Below are 16,597 nucleotides of genomic sequence, written 5' to 3' on the forward strand. Positions count from 1 at the left end.
TGGGCAGATCTGAATGATACAAGTGCTGATTTAGCCAGAAAGAGTGGGAAAAAATCACTATGGGTAGTAACTTATGTCTATTAGTATAGCTGAATTTTCCAAGGCCTCTTTAATGAGGGGTCAGGGGCTAGTTGTTTTTCTGCTGACAATTATTATGAAATGCTAGGAGTCAGCATTTGGGTTCCTGTCTGACTATCTGGTTATTTTTTTAAAAAAGAGTATTTTTCCACCCTTTGTCCAAGTATCTGCTTATACCAAAAAAAGAAAAGCAAAAAAAAAGGTGGGCTAAGTGGAAATTCTTATGTGATAGGAGTAAGGTCAAGATATAAACAAGATTTGATACCACCCTAAACTGTATTTTTCTTAGCTAATGTTTATGATTTTTACAAAGCAAACTATATTATTTGACTCAAAGATAATGATTGTGTTATGAAAATAATCATAAAATCTATTATAATCATAAAAGGGGGTAGAGGGTTTCACACTCACAGGGAATTTTTTCACTTGAGAATTATATTAATGAAATCAGTCTAGTCCCTATCCCAATCCCAATTTTCTCTCATAACAAAAATGAAAAACTAATTTAAGCTGCTGTGGTAATAATTTAGCACTTCATTCTCCTCCTGATATTGGTTTTTAATAGCCAGTATTCAGTGGAGTAAATAACATAAGAATGTAAGTTAACAAAGGAAAGTTAGCAGAATAAAAGTCGTGAACAAGGAGGCTCTTCAAATCATACCAGTGTAAACTTGGAAATAACACAGAACTACCAAAGTAGTCAGAAAGACAAGTCTTTAATCAGGAGAGGAATAAGTCCAATATTTGGCCACATTCAAAGTCCAGGCACCTTTACAGGGTTTATTTACACCCTGGGACTCTGGGGTAATATCCCTAGGAGAAATCACAACTAGAGATGATAGCTTCAAGAAAACACAAAACCTGGGGAGAACTGAGTGCTGGGGAGTATGATTGATTAGATTTATGATGGCTACAAAGAATTGAGAAGTTCTAGACAGAATTATCAAGGAGAGGCTTATTGATTTACAATGGACACAAAAGAGTAAGATCCAGCCCAAGGGCGGGAGTACCTGAAAAAGGGCTTTGACACAGTGGGAGAATCTACTGGACAAAAGAGTATTTCATTTCCACCTAAAGCATTTTAAGGTCTATTGTTAGTTTGAAACTTGTAAAGCTGGAATTTCCCTCCAGGAGAATTTCTTATGTGACAAGGTCAAACTTCATTTCAAGCTGACACCAGGTAGGTAGCAACTTACTTCAAATACATATAATGACTCAAATTTACTTAGCGATTTAAGATTTCAGAAGTTCTTTCCTCTGTAAAATACTATAAGATAGATAATACAAGTATCATTTTTCCTATTTTATCAGAAAGGGAAATGAAATTCAGTGAGGTCAAGTGGTTTTTCCAAGATCATATTGCTAGTAAATGTCAAAGCTAATATTTAATCATAGGTGTTCTGACTCCAACTTTAGATCCTTTTATATTATACTACATTTCTTTTATAGTGTTGTTTCTTTTATAGTGTTGTTGAATATAGAAAAATATGACCTCTGTAAAGAAATTCCAAACTTCTAAAAATCTTATAATAATGTTATGAAAGGGTATCAAGGGCAGGTAGGTGGCACAGTGGATAGAGCACTAGACCTGGGTTCAAATCTGGCCTCAGACATGTCCTAGTTGTGTGACCTTGTGCAAATAACTTGACTCCATTTGCCTAGCTCTAGTTTTCCCTTCTGTCTTAAAGTTGTTACTAAGATAGAAAAATAAGAGTTGGGGCTTCTGGGTAAACATGGCGGTAGTCTAGACAGACATCCTCTCCTTAGCACCCACCGATATAGACTACCTCAAAAGACCAAAAATACAAATTCATAACAATGAAGGGACTCCACAGTAGGGCACAGCATTGAAGGTACATGGGATTTGGGCATTTCCACACTTATAGTGCTCCCACCAAAACTGCAAGCTGATCTACCTTCCCTCACCCCACCTATGGAGACAGAGTCAGAAACAGTGTATGCCAGAATCAGTGAGAGAGGGGCACTTCTAGAGTGAGAAAGGGGTACCTCTAGGTCCTTGGGACCTGACTAAGATCACCAAAGACAAACCCCTGAGAGCAGCTACACCTGAAACCCCAACAGGCTGAAGAGTGCAGACTGTGGGCGCTCAGGGGAAAATAGCACAGAGAAGGGCAGCAAACAGCAGAAGCTGCAGAGATTCGAGAGCTTGCCTCAGGCAAAATCCTTGCTCCTTAGCTCCATACACAGAGAGACTGCCCATCTCACTCAGATTTCTGACTAAAAAGGGAAGGAAAAGCCTCCACCCCTGGAACCCCTCAAATTAGAGCCAGAACACTTGTCAGCTCTATCAGATCTAAAACAGGCTATCTTGTCTGCCCCTGCTCTAGGCATCCCAGATTACAAGCCATTTACTTTGTATGTACATGAGGGAAGAGGAGTAGCTTCAGGTGTTTTAACTCAGACCTTGGGACCTTCTCAGCTCCCAATTGTTTATTAGTGTGCCCAACTGGACTCAGTAGCATCAGGAGCACCACTATGTCTTAGAGGAGTAGCTGCTACAGTGACAAAAACTGTTGATCTAGTATTGGGATGCCCATTAGCAATTATGTGCCTACATGAGGTAGAAGAATTGTTGCTAAGACATAGAACACAGGCATTCTCAGATCAGCGAATTACAAGGTATGAAATAACCTTGTTAAATGGCAAAAACATCACCTAGAAATGCTATACAACTCTTAACCTTGCCACCTTGCTTCCAGATTTACCAACTTCAGGATAACCATTACACAATTATGAAACACTAATGTCCATTGCAGAAAAGCCTCGAGATAATCTCTTGAACATTCCCTTAGACAATCCAAATCTGGTCTTATTTACTGATGGTTCCTCTTTTATAAGGGATGGCATACGCTACATTGGAGCTGCCATAGTCTCAGAATTTGCCACTGAATGGCCAGCTTCACTACCTTCTAACATTAGCGCTCAAGGAGCAGAACTTATAGCTCTAAAACAAGCCTGTATAATTGCCAAGGATAAAAAGGCAACAACTTATACGGACTCTAGATATGCTTTTGGTATTTGTCACTCAGTCGGGATGCTATGGCTCCAGAGAGGATTTTTAACCTCAGCTGGAAAATCTATAGCTAATGCAGAAATTATTAATGAAGTTCTTTCTGCTCTCCAGCTGCCTGAAGCCCTAGCTGTAGTTCATTGCTCTGCCCATACAGGTGGCACTGACCTTGTCTCTAGGGGAAATGATCGAGCAGATGCTGCTGCAAAGCTAGCAGCCATAGAAGGGCCTGAATTAATTTTAACATTAACAACTACTAATGACTTAAAGTTATCACTTTCCTATAATGAAAAGGAAGTGGAAAAATGGAAGAAAAAATTCAAAACAAAACAGATTAATGGAGTATTGGTGTCATCTGAAGGAAAACCCCAGCTCCCTAGAAGTTTCTATCATCAAATTTGCTAATTTGCTAATCTATTCATAAAAATGGTCACTGTACTCCAGCCTTCCTGGGAAGGCTGGGAAGGACCATTACAAATATTGTTAACTACTCTAACAACGATAAAGATTGGAGAGAAGAACCCTTGGATTCATTGCTCACATATGAAGAGAGTGTCTTCTGTTGAGACTGATTGACTGCATCTTATCACATGCATTGGAGATAATAATCCATAGGCAAGTGGCTGCTGTTTTTTGAAGACACATTGAATTACTTATTTTTTCCTTATTTTTACTATTGCTTTTCTTTTACTTTGATTCAAATATTTGATTTTTTAATTTTTTTCTTATTTCTTGTACTAGAGGTACATACAATTAATATTTCTTTTGCAGTAATATAAGATATATATATATATATATATATACTTGCTATAATATCAATGCATACCCAAAAGCTTTAAAGCATGGGAACCTGCCATTTATTGATAAAATGTCATGGGACTGTCATTAATGTTTGTGTCTGATTCTAGGAAATGGGATAAAAACAAGGAGCACAGACTTAACCTGAACAGTGCAAAAAAGAGCACACAGGAAAAACTAGTGTGAGACTCAAGGTGGCAACACTTGACATATGTTAAGTTGTAGGACTTCCTTATATCTACACTTTTTTTTTTAAACCCTTACCTTCCGTTTTGGAGTCAATACTGTGTATTGGCTCCAAGGCAGAAGAGTGGTAAGGGCTAGGCAATAGGGGTCAAGTGACTTTCCCAGGGTCACACAGCTAGGAAGTGGCTGAGACTGGATTTGAACCTAGGACCTCCCGTCTCTAGGCCTGGTTCTCAATCCACTGAGCTACCCAGCTGCCCCCTATATCTACACTTTTTGTGAAGTACTCACACAAGTACAAAAAGTTGACTATCATGCAGACTCCATATATCCCTGAGAATGACAAAAAAATCAGACCAGGGAATGGCACTTCCCTATCAAAAATAAAATTCTAGTTCCTTTTCTTCTTATAGTATGGCAACTTCCTGTAGTCTTGGCTGCAAATGGGTAAGTAAAATACTGCATTCTGTCCTAAAGACTTGTGGGGTAAAAATTACTTTAAATTGAACCTATACAAGGGCTTGTTAGAAACTTATTAAACCCAAATAAGGGCCTATTTTGAATTTTTTCTTTCTGTTTTTTTTTCCCTTTCCTTAAGTTTTTGGTTGTTTTTCTCTTCTTTTGATAATTGACTCATAGAACCCCATAACTCAACATTGAATCCTGAGCTGAACTGGATATTTTTTAACACCCACTTCAGGAAAAGATTATATTTTAATAAAAATCCAAGATTTTGACTTTCTTTCGAGAAAGATCTTCAAGGAAGAAGCTTGCTAACTCCTAAATCCAGAGAATGAAGTGTTGTAGAAAGATGCCAGAAAGCCCACACTACATCAAGAAGATCCAGAACAAACTTTGGGTGTGGTTGATTGAACTAAAGTTTGATTGAACATTTATTGTAAATGTACACTTTTATGCCAAAGGGGACTGCCCTTAATTTGGCTTTTTGTCAATGCGCCTAGAAAAACATTGGTTTTGCTTTCTCTCTTTTCTATTTGTCCCTAACTATTGTAATTTCCTCTTAGAAATTTAATATTGTATACATCTGTAGTTAGAAGTGATTAGGACTACAAGATGATTATGTTAAATGATCAATGGGGAGTTTATGATCATCAGGGGGGATTGTGAATTTTAAAATTACTCCACCCTACTCAGACAGTACTTTAGGGGAAGATAAAGTTGTAATCTCCTGGTTAAACAATGAAGGTACTTAACTCATACCTTATAGTGAAGCTAGAACTTTAAGCCAAGTCTATTTTTAGATCTAATACAAAAAGGTGCTAAGTAACTATAAAGGTAAAATTAATTACAAAAAGGTGAAGTAACTCACAAAAGGTAAGCTTAACAAAGAAGTGTGAAGTACTCAAAAGATGTAATATAACCAGAGAAGGTGAGAACTAAAGAGTGGACAGTCCTGCAGAAAATCTAATCAAAGAAGGTGAGAACTAAAGAATGGGAAGTCCTGTAGAAAAGCATCTACTGTGATTGGTAGACATGAAAATCTAGGGGAGGTGACATAAGAGAAAATTTCTTTAAATGGAGGCTAGAAAAGGCAGTTCAGATTCAGAATTGAGTTCAGTTCAGTTCAGGACTGAAACTCAACCTGGAGGATCTCCCTCAGACAGCTTCCTGGAGACGGTCTTGAGGTGAGTGATAAGACTGATTCCCTTTCCCTTGGACTCAGGGAGGCCACTTTGGCAAAGGCTTTTAACTACTGCCTGGCTCAGCTTGAGCTGGAGCAGTTTAAATTAACTCTTTCTCTCTCTCTCTCTCTCTCTCTCTCTCTCTCTCTCTCTCTCTCTCTCTCTCTCTCTCTCTCTTCCTTAATTCCTTCTCCCTCTATTAATTAAAATCACCATAATTTCAAGCTGACTTGGGTATTTTATAATTTGGGAATTATTCCCTGGCAACCAAATTAAATAGATTTTTCAAGTTAAAATGCTAAAATTATTTTACAACAGTAATGGCAAATTGTGCCCAGGAGAAACAACCTCCCACCAAGAAAAACAGGAAGAAGGGAAATTTTTTATAGAGGGAAAAAACCCAGGCTACAGAGAAAATACATGAGGAAATTAAAATAAACCCAAAACCTTCCAAAAAAATGGAATTTGTCTACAAGCGCATGAAGAATTTAAATTGTAGCTCATTAAAAAGATGGAAGCCAGGGGGCAGCTGGGTAGCTCAGTGGATTGAGAACCAGGCCTAGAGACTGGAGGTCGTTGGTCCAAATCTGGCCTCAGGCACTTCCTAGCTGTGGGACCCTGGGAAAGTCACTTGACCCCCATTGCCTAGCCCTTACCACTCTTCTGCCTTGGAGCCAATACACATTATTGACTCCAAGATGAAAGGTAAAGGTTTAAAAAAAAAAAAGATGGAAACCTTCTGGCAAGAAAAGTGGGAAATAATTCAAAGAGAAAATAACAGTTTAAAGGACAAGAACTCCAAATTAGAGAAACAGCTGGAAGTTATGAAAAGCAAGATAGACCAAACCAAAAAGGAAAACCAGTCTTTAAAGACCAGAATTAGGCAACTGGAAGACAATGATCTTGCAAAACAGCAAGAATTAATAAAGCAAAATCACAAAACTGACAAAATAGAAGTAAACAAAATATCTCACTGACAAGATGACAGATCAGGAAAACACATCATGATGAGACAATTTGAGAATCATTGGTCTGCTTGAAAAACCAGAAATAAACAGAAATCTTGACAACATACTACAAGAAATCATCCAAGAAAACTGCCCTGATGTTCTGGAACAAGGGGGTAAAATAGATATTGAAAGAGTTCATAGAACACCCTCTACACTAAATCCCCAAAAAGACAACTCCCAGGAATGTAATTACCAAATTCCAGAGCTTTCAAGCTAAAGAGAAAATTCTACAAGAAGCCAAAAAGAGACAATTCAGATACCAAGGAACACCAATCAGGATCACACAAGACCTACCAGCTTCCACACTAAAGGACCTCAAGGCTTAGAACATGATATTCAGAAAGGCAAGAGAATTGGGTCTTCAACCAAGGATCACCTATCCATCAAAAGTGACTATATACTTCCAGGGGGAAGTATGGGCATTCAAAGAAATAGAAGATTTCCAAGTATTTGTAAAGAACAGACCAGAACTAAGTGGAAAGTTTGACATCCAAATACAAATATCAAGAGAAAAATGAAAAGGTTAATAAGAAAGAGAGGGGGAAAGGGAAAAATGTTTTTTGTTCAAACTTTCTTCTGTAAAGGCTATAATTAGATCAAATTTTATATATATATATATATATATATATATATATATATATATTAATATGTGGGGAAATATTATTTGTAACTCTCAAAAATTATATTCACTATTATAGTAATTAGAAGAATCACTATAAGATGATATACAAAAAAAGAAAAAGGGTGGGAGGGAATTGAAGATGGTACCAAGAGATACTTGAAGAAATAAAATAAATAGGAAAATCTTTATCACACAAAGATACACATGGGAAGGGGAGGGGAAGAATACTCTTATAAGAAGGAGAGGAAGAGAATGCTAATAGGTAATACTTAAACCTTACTCTCAGTATAATCAATTCTGAAAGGGAAGAGCATCTAGATCCACTGGGGTCTTGAATTCTATCTTATCCTACAGGGAAACCGAGAAGGAAAAACTAAGGGGGTTGGGGGTAGGGAGTACAAATATGGAGGGAAAGAGAGGGGGAGAAAACTTAATAGACCCTAAAAAAACAAGAAGGGAACAAAAGGGAGGGGCCAGAAAGGGAAGCATATCAAGGGAGAAGATTAGGGGGATTGATGAGAAGTAAACTGCTGGTTTCAAAGGATATAGCAAAAGAAGAAAGGATAGAACTAGAAGAGGATATAAAAATGCTGGGGAATACCCAAATGACAATCATAATTTTGAATGTGAATGGGATGAACTCACCCATAAAACAAAAACAAATAGGGGAGTGGATTAGAATCCAAAATCCTACTATATATATATTTTTTAAACCCTTACCTTCCGTCTTGGAGTCAATACTGTGTATTGGCTCCAAGGCAGAAGAGTGGTAAGGGCTAGGCAATGGGGGTCAAGTGACTTGCCCAGGGTCACACAGCTAGGAAGTGGCTGAGGCCAGATTTGAACCTAGAACCTCCCATCTCTAGGCCTGGTTCTCAATCCACTGAGCTACCCAGCTGCCCCCCAAAATCCTACTATATATTCTCTACAAGAAACAATACCTGAGGCAGGTAGATACTCACAAGGTTAGAATCAAAGGTGGGAGCAAAACCTATTGGGGCTCAGCTGATAGAAAGAAGGTAGGAGTTGCAATCATGATATCTGACAAAGCCAAAGTAAAAATAGATCTTATTAAAAGGGATAGGGAAGGTAAATACATCCTGATAAAGGGGAGTATAGACAATGAGGAAATATCAGTAATCAACATGTATGCACCAAATGGTATAGCATGCCAATTTCTAATGGAGAAACTAGTGGAATTGAAGGAGGAAATAGATAGTAAAATTATACTAGTGGGAGACCTGAACCTACCACTATCAAATCTAGGTAAATCAAATCAATAAATAAATAAGAAAGAGGTAATAGATGTGAATGAAATCTTAGAAAAATTAGAGTTAATAGATATGTGGAGAAAAATAAATAGAGACAAAAAGGCATATACCTTCTTTTCAGCAGTACATGATGCATTCACAAAGATTGACCTTATATTAGGTCATAAAAACATGGAAAACAAATGCAGAAAAGCAGAAATAATAAATGCAGCTTTTCAGATTATAAGGCAATAAAAATAATGATCACTAAGGGTACATGGAGTGCCAAATCAAAAATTAATTAGAAATTAAATAATATGATTCTCCAAAATTGGTTAGAGAACAAATCATAGAAACAATTAATAATTTCATTGAAGAAAATGACAATGATGAGACATCCTTTCAAACCTAATGGGATGCAGCCAAAGCAGTACTCAGGGGAAAATTTATATCCTTGCGTTCATATATTAACAAATTAGGGAGGGTAGATGTCAATGAATTGGATATACAAATCAAAAACCTTAAAAGTAAACGAATTAAAAATGCCCAGAAGAAAATTAAATTAGAGATCCTAAAAATTAAGGGATAAATTAACAAAATCGAAAGTGAAAGAACTATTCAACTAAAAAATAAAACTAGAAGCTGGTATTTTGAAAAAACAAACAAAATAGATAAAAGTACTGGTCAATCTAATAAATAAAAAAGGAAAGAAGAAAAACAAATTAACAGTATCATAGATGAAAAAAGAGACCTCGCCTCTAATGAAGAGGAAATTAAGGAAATCATTAAAAAATATTTTGCCCTATGGCAATAAATATGCCAATCTAGGTGATATGGATGAATATCTACACAAATATAAATTGCCTAGATTAACAGAAGAAGAAATAGAATTCTTAAATAATACCATATCAGAAAAAGAAATTGGACAAGCCATCAAAGAACTCCCTAAGAAAAAATCCCCAGGGTCTGTTGGATTCACAAGTGAATTTCTATCAAATATTCAAAGAAAAGTTAATCCCTATACTATAGAAACAATTTGACATAATAAGCAAAGAGGGAGTTCTACCAAATTCCTTTTATGACACAAATATGGTACTGATTCCAAAGCCAGGCAGGTCAAAAACAGAGAAAGAAAACTATAGACAAATCTCCCTAATGAACATAGAGGCAAAAATCTTAAATAGGATACTAGCAAAAAGACTCCAGCAAGTGATCAGGAGGGTTATTCACTATGATCAGGTAGGATTTATACCAGGAATGCAAGGATGGCTCAATATTAGGAAAACTATCAACATAATTGACCATATCAACAAGCAAACCAACAAAAATCACATGATTATCTCAATAGATGCAGAAAAAGCCTTTGACAAAATACAACACCCATTCCTATTGAAAACAGTAGAAAGTATAGGAATAGAAGGGTCGTTCCTAAAAATAATAAACAATATTTATCTAAAACCATCAGCCAACATCATCTTCAATGGGGATAGATTAGATGCATTCCCAATAAGATCAGGAGTGAAACAAGGATGCCCATTATCACTGCTATTATTTAATATTGTACTAGAAACACTAGCAGTAGCAATTAGAAAAGAAAAAAAAATTGAAGGTATTAAAATTGGCAATGAAGAGACCAAGCTATCACTCTTTGCAGATGATATGATGGTCTACTTAAAGAGTTCTAGAGAGTCAACTAAAAAGCTAGTGGAATTAATCAACAACTTTAGCAAAGTTGCAGGATACAAAATAAACCTACATTAGTCATCAGCATTTCTATATATCTCCAACACAACTCAGCAGCAAGAATGAGAAAGAGAAATTCCATTTAAAATCACCCTAGACAATATAAAATACTTAGGAATCTATATGCCGAGACAGACACAGGAACTATATGAATACAACTATAAAACATTCTCCACACAATTAAAACTAGATCTAAACAATTGGAAGGATGAGCAAACATAATAAAAATGACCATCCTACCCAAACTTATTTACCTATTTAGTGCCATACCCATTGAACTACCAAAAAACGTTTTTACTGACTTATAAAAAACCATAACAAAGTCCATTTAGAAGAACAAAAGATCAAGGATATCCAGGGAAATAATGAAAAAAAAATGCAAAGGAAGGAGGACTTGCAGTCCCAGATCTCAAACTATACTATAAAGCAGTGGTCATCTAAACAATATGATACTGGCTAAGAGACAGAAAGGAGGATCAGTGGAATAGACTTGGGGTAAGTGACCTCAGCAAGACAGTCTGTGACAAGCCCAAAGACCTCAGCTTTGGGGACAAAAATGCACTATTTGATAAAAACTGTTGGGAAAATTGGAAGACAGTGTGGGAGAGATTAGGTTTGGATCAACACCTCACACCCTACATCAAGATAAACTCAGAATGGGTGAATGACTTGAACATAAAGAAGGAAACTATAAGTAAATTAGGTGAACACAGAATAGTACACATGACAGACCTTTGGGAAAGGAAAGATTTTAAAACCAAGCAAGACTTAGAAAAAGTCACAAAATGTAAAATAAATAATTTTATTACATCAAATTAAAAAAAAATTTTGTACAAACAAAACCAATGTAACCAAAATTAGAAGGGAAGTAACAAATTGGGAAACAATCTACATAACAAAAACCTCTGACAAAGGTCTAATTCCTCAAATTTACAAAGAGCTAAATCAATTGTACAAAAAAAATCAAGCCATTCTCCAATTGATAAATGGGCAAGGGACATGAATAGACAATTTTCAGTCAAAGAAATAAAAACTATTAAGCACATGAAAAAACATTCCAAATCTCTTATAATCAGAGAGATGCAAATCAAAACACCTCTGAGGTATCACCTCACACCTGGAAGATTGGCTAACATGACAGCAAAGGAAAGTAATGAATGGAGGGGATGTGGCAAAGTCAGGACATTAATGCATTGCTGGTAGAGTTGTGAATTGATCCAACCATTCTGGAGGGAAATTTGGAACTATGCCCAAAGGGTGCTAAAAGACGGTCTGCCCTTTTATCCAGCCATAGCACTGCTGGGATTTGTACCCCAAAGAGATAATGAGGAAAAAGAGGAAAAAGACTTGTACAAGAATATTCATAACTGCACTCTTTGTGGTGGCAAAAAAATTTGAAAATGAGGGGATGCCGTTCAATTGGGGAATGGCTGAACAAATTGTGGTATATGTTGGTGATGGAATACTATTGTGCAAAAAGGAATAATGAACTGGAGGAATTCCATGGGGACTGGAACAACCTCCAGGAAGTGATGCAGAGTGAAAGGAGCAGAACCAGGATAACATTATACACAGAGACTGATACACTGTGGTACAATTGAACATAATGGACTTCTCCATTAGTGGCAATGCAGTGATCATGAACAACCCGGAGTGATGTACGAGAAAAAACACTATCCACATTCATAGGAAAAACTGTGGCAGTAAAAACAGGAAAGAAAAGCAACTGCTTGAATACATGGGTCGAAGGGATACTATTGGGGATATAGACCCTAAATGAACATCCTAGTGCAAATACCAACAATATGGAAATGGGTTCTGATCAAGGACACATGTAATACCCAGTGGAATTGGGTGTCAACAATGGGAAGGGTAGGGGGAGGGGAGAGAATAATAGACTATGATTTTTCTAAACAAGGAATAATGTTTTAAATTATCCAAATAAAACTTAGAATTTTTTTAAAATGAGAAAATAAGTGTTACCTTACTTTGAGTTTCTCCAAATAATTCAATTTTATTATACTTCCATGAATTACATTATCATTTATCTTCTAAATTGGGAGTCTCATTTAGCTGACAAAAAGATATCTCAAGATCATATATGATCTTATTATCAATTAGGCTTTGAAAAACAATAACTTCAGGAATTAATTGACAGGCAAATTACCACATAATTTAGAGAACTAGTTCATAATATAAAAACTCAAATGAGTTTTTGGAAAGAACAATGAACATGGAGGCAGGTCAGTGAAAAGAGACATAAACCAAGTGCTTTCAAAATTTATCATAAAATATAATAGTTTCTTATTAGTTTTCATTTTTAAAGTTGTTGTGTTTTTTTAAATTCTCACCTTCTTTTGTAAAATCAGTACATATGTATTGGTTCCAAGGCAGAAAAGAGATAAGGGTCACACAGGTAGGTGTGGTATCTGAGACCAAATTTGAACCCAGGACCTGCAGTTTCTAGGCCTGACTCTCAATCCACTGAGTTACCTTGCTACCCCCTAAAAGTGTGTTTTTAAAATTTCTTTTTCAACTTCTTTTTCAACTGGATGGTCCATATTTACTTTTCCTAATTCATTTCTCATGTAAGACTAAAATAAGAACTTCTCTTTTCCCCTATATTATTTCACTTGGAAATCTCATCATTTCCCATGGATCCAATTATCATCTATTCATAACTCTTAAATCTACTTATCCAAACCTAACCTCCTAGATGACCATCTCCAACTTCCTATTAGACACCTCAAACTAGATGTCTTGTAAATTATCTCAAACTCAGCATGCCTAAAACTGAACTCATCATCTTTTTCTCCTAATGTCTTCCTTTCAAATTTTGCTGTTACAATATGTAAAATTGAGATTTGTACTCTGGACTTCAATCCCCACAAGTCCTTGCTCCACTTCCCCAAAATGCTTTGTAATCCCACGGAATTCTGAGGTGGGCGAGATCGAGAAAGTATTTAAGCTGATTACAAAGGCTTTTGAGGTCTCTTTTGGACTTCCATTTTGGAGCAGAAGTGTCTCTTCTGTGATGTGAGGTTATCTGGCCTAGGCCTCTGGCCTAGGCACGTGTTTTTTCTTATTCTGTATTTTCTCTAATCTTTAACCTTTAATAAACCTCTAAAAAATTTACTACTCCTTGCAGAGAGAAACTAATTTCTACCTGCCTCAGTCTCCCTAAATTTTAACTGTTACAAATCTAGGGCACCATCATCCTCCCACTCTCCCAGACTCAAGACTTGGGTGTCATTTTTGATTCCTCATCCTCTCTTATAGCCCTCTCTCTCTCTCTCTCACACACACACCACCCATATGCACTCTGTTAACAAGACTTGTCCATTTTAACTTCCTAACATCTCTCCTCTCCTTTAACACTGCCACCACCTTGGTGCAGGCCCTCATTACTTCATGCCTGAGGTTTACAATAGCCTTCTGGTTTGTGCACCTTCCAAAAATCTCTTTCCACTCCAGACTGTACTTAGCTATCAAACCAATCTTCCTAAAGCTAATCATGCCATTCCCCTATTCAAGAAATTCCAAGGATTTCCTATCACGTCTAGGATCAAATTTTAAATCCTCTGTTCAGTCTTTTGCAATCCCCTTCTCCTACCTCCCCGATCTTATTACACTTTATACAATCTTCACCCTTCCTACACATAGGCTTCAATACAGTGACAATGGCTTCCTTATATTTCCTCTAACAGATCACTGTCTTCTGAGTGAACATTTTCACTGGCTGTTCCTCAGGCTTGGAATTATCTACCATCTCATCTTCTCACTTGGTGAGTTTCCTTCAAGCTGTCTTCTACAGGAATCTTCCAATCCCCCTTAATTCCAGTGCCTTCTCTCAGTTAATTATTTCTAACTTCTCTTATTCATACCTTGTTTGTGCTGTCAACTGTGTTTCTGGACCCCCAAGTTTGCCCCTGTCCCTGGGGAATTTGACTCAGACTGAATAGTAAACCTTAAAGTACCTAATGATCTCAGCTTAGTTAGGATTAGTAGATATAATCAAATCTTAAGTACCATTTTTGTCTTAGGAGTTTCTCCTACTACATCAGAGCTGTATCCCAGGTAGTCCAGCTCTTTGCTGGAATCATTCAAGAGTATCAACCTCTCCCCCATAATCCAGCCCTGGACTTCTCATTTCCCTTGTGTTCATTGTAAAGCCAATCAACTGAGCCTTCCTGTCCTTAATTCCCCCAAAGGTATATAAGATCCCAAGTTCTTTCTGCTCTTGAGATAATCTCCTTTGGTGCTATGTTTTCCTAGAGACATTGTTCCCAGAGTCCCAGAGCTTTGGCTCTGTGTGGTATTTAGTGCTTGACTGTGTGGTGGCTAAATCTTGAGTCTTGTTCTTTCTAACTACTTTAGTGGTTCTTTGTTTTTCAGGTTGACAGTACATATTTATTTGTAGATTGTCTCCTCTGTTAGAGCTTCTTGATCTTTTCCCTTTCTTTGTATCCCTGGAAATTTGTGTAATAACTGATACCTAGTAGGTAGGTGTTTGATGAATATGTACTGACTGACTGATAAGCAGATTTTGTTTTGAAAGACCCAAGTCATGTAGAAAGTACAGGATAGAGAAAATTGTATGGATTAGCTTTAAAAGCAAAGGAGGAAAATGTGGATACAAGTCCTGGGAAGGAAAGGATTCTGAAAAAGGATCTCGGGCTTTGACTGTTTTTAACTGTCCCTCTCTGGATCGGATTTTCCACTAAGCTGAGAGGATCTCTACTCTGCCATTTTCAGTGGGAAGAACTAAACTTGTGGAGAGGTTAGTGATTCCTGTGTTGGAGTTAACTGTTTTTCCCTGAAGTACAAAGACCTGAGATCTGTCAGATATCCACTTGGTGAAGGTAGACCTGAGGGTTTGGTCCTCTGGGACTCTGGGTATAACTAGGAAATAACCCCAGGCTTTAGGTAAGGGTTCAATACATCTATGAGTCCTTCCTCTTTATCCTTCTTTGATAATCCATACTAACTAGGTTAGCAGATCATCAGATAGCTGGTTTTATGGGTCTTGGTCAGAGATAAGGAGTTTAGAGTACCTTGGGTGAATTCTCAAGAGGAAGAAATAATTTACCCTGAGGTGAAAGAGGTTGGGTGGAGACTACGTCTATGATGTTAGGAACCTACTTATCATTTCCCCTTACTCCTATTATAAAAATAAACTTGGTTTCTAAAGCCTAAGGGTTTTGTGCTTTACTGGCCTTGGAGAAGTCCCTAGGTGGGTGGTTATCATCTCATCTACCTGGGAAGATCAATCATTTACAAAAAGAATCATATGAGGATCTCAGAAGAATTTGCAATTCCATTTGTCCTTTGTACTAGATATTCACCCTGATAGTTTTGGTTGTTTAATAATTTCAGGCCTGTCAGATTCTTCTTGATCTCATTTGGGATTTTCTTGGCAAAGATACTCAAGTGGCTTGTCATTTCCTTCTCCAGCTCATTTTACAGAAGAGGAACTGAAGCAGCCTGAATTAAGTGACTTGGCCAGGATCACAGGGCTAGCAAATATCTGAGGTCACATTTGAACTCAGGCCTTCCTGCCTCTAATCATTATGTTACCTCACTGCCTTTTAGGGTGGTAGAAAATACCTTTAGTGAGTATACATCTCCTTGTTTGATACATCCCTTCATATCAATAACCAGAGAGTCTTTCAACAAAGTTATCTTTACTTTTATATTTTTAAAAAATATTGTGTCATTGTATGAACCAAATGTGGACATACTTCTTAAAATATGGCATCTTCTAACAGATTTCAGACTGGCCTATAAAGTTGTGACCACCAAAACTATTTAGTACTAGTGAAAAAGTAGAGAATTTGATCAGCAGAGCATATTAGGTATCAAACATATGGAAACAAAGATAGTACCATAGTCCAAAAAACCTAAAGACCCCAACTACTGTGACAAGGGCTCACTATTCAACAGAACCTGGAAAGCAGTGTTACAGAAATTAGACTTAGAACAACACCTCACAACATATACCAAGGAAATTTCCATTAAGAAAATAAAGAAGAAGAAAAAAGTACCACCAAGAACTGACTCTACTTTTAGCAGCACTGATCACATCAGATCCATCATCTTCCTTGTTCTCGACATTGTGTTTTTATTAATGGAGCATAATTCTTCATTTTAGTTTATTAACATCTTTCACTTCTTTTTTAAACCCCCACCTTCTGTCTTGGAATCAATAGTAAGTATTGGTTCTGAGGCAGAAGAGC

This window comes from Monodelphis domestica, chromosome 8 (assembly GCF_027887165.1).
Source record: "Monodelphis domestica isolate mMonDom1 chromosome 8, mMonDom1.pri, whole genome shotgun sequence".
NCBI lineage: Eukaryota > Metazoa > Chordata > Mammalia > Didelphimorphia > Didelphidae > Monodelphis > Monodelphis domestica.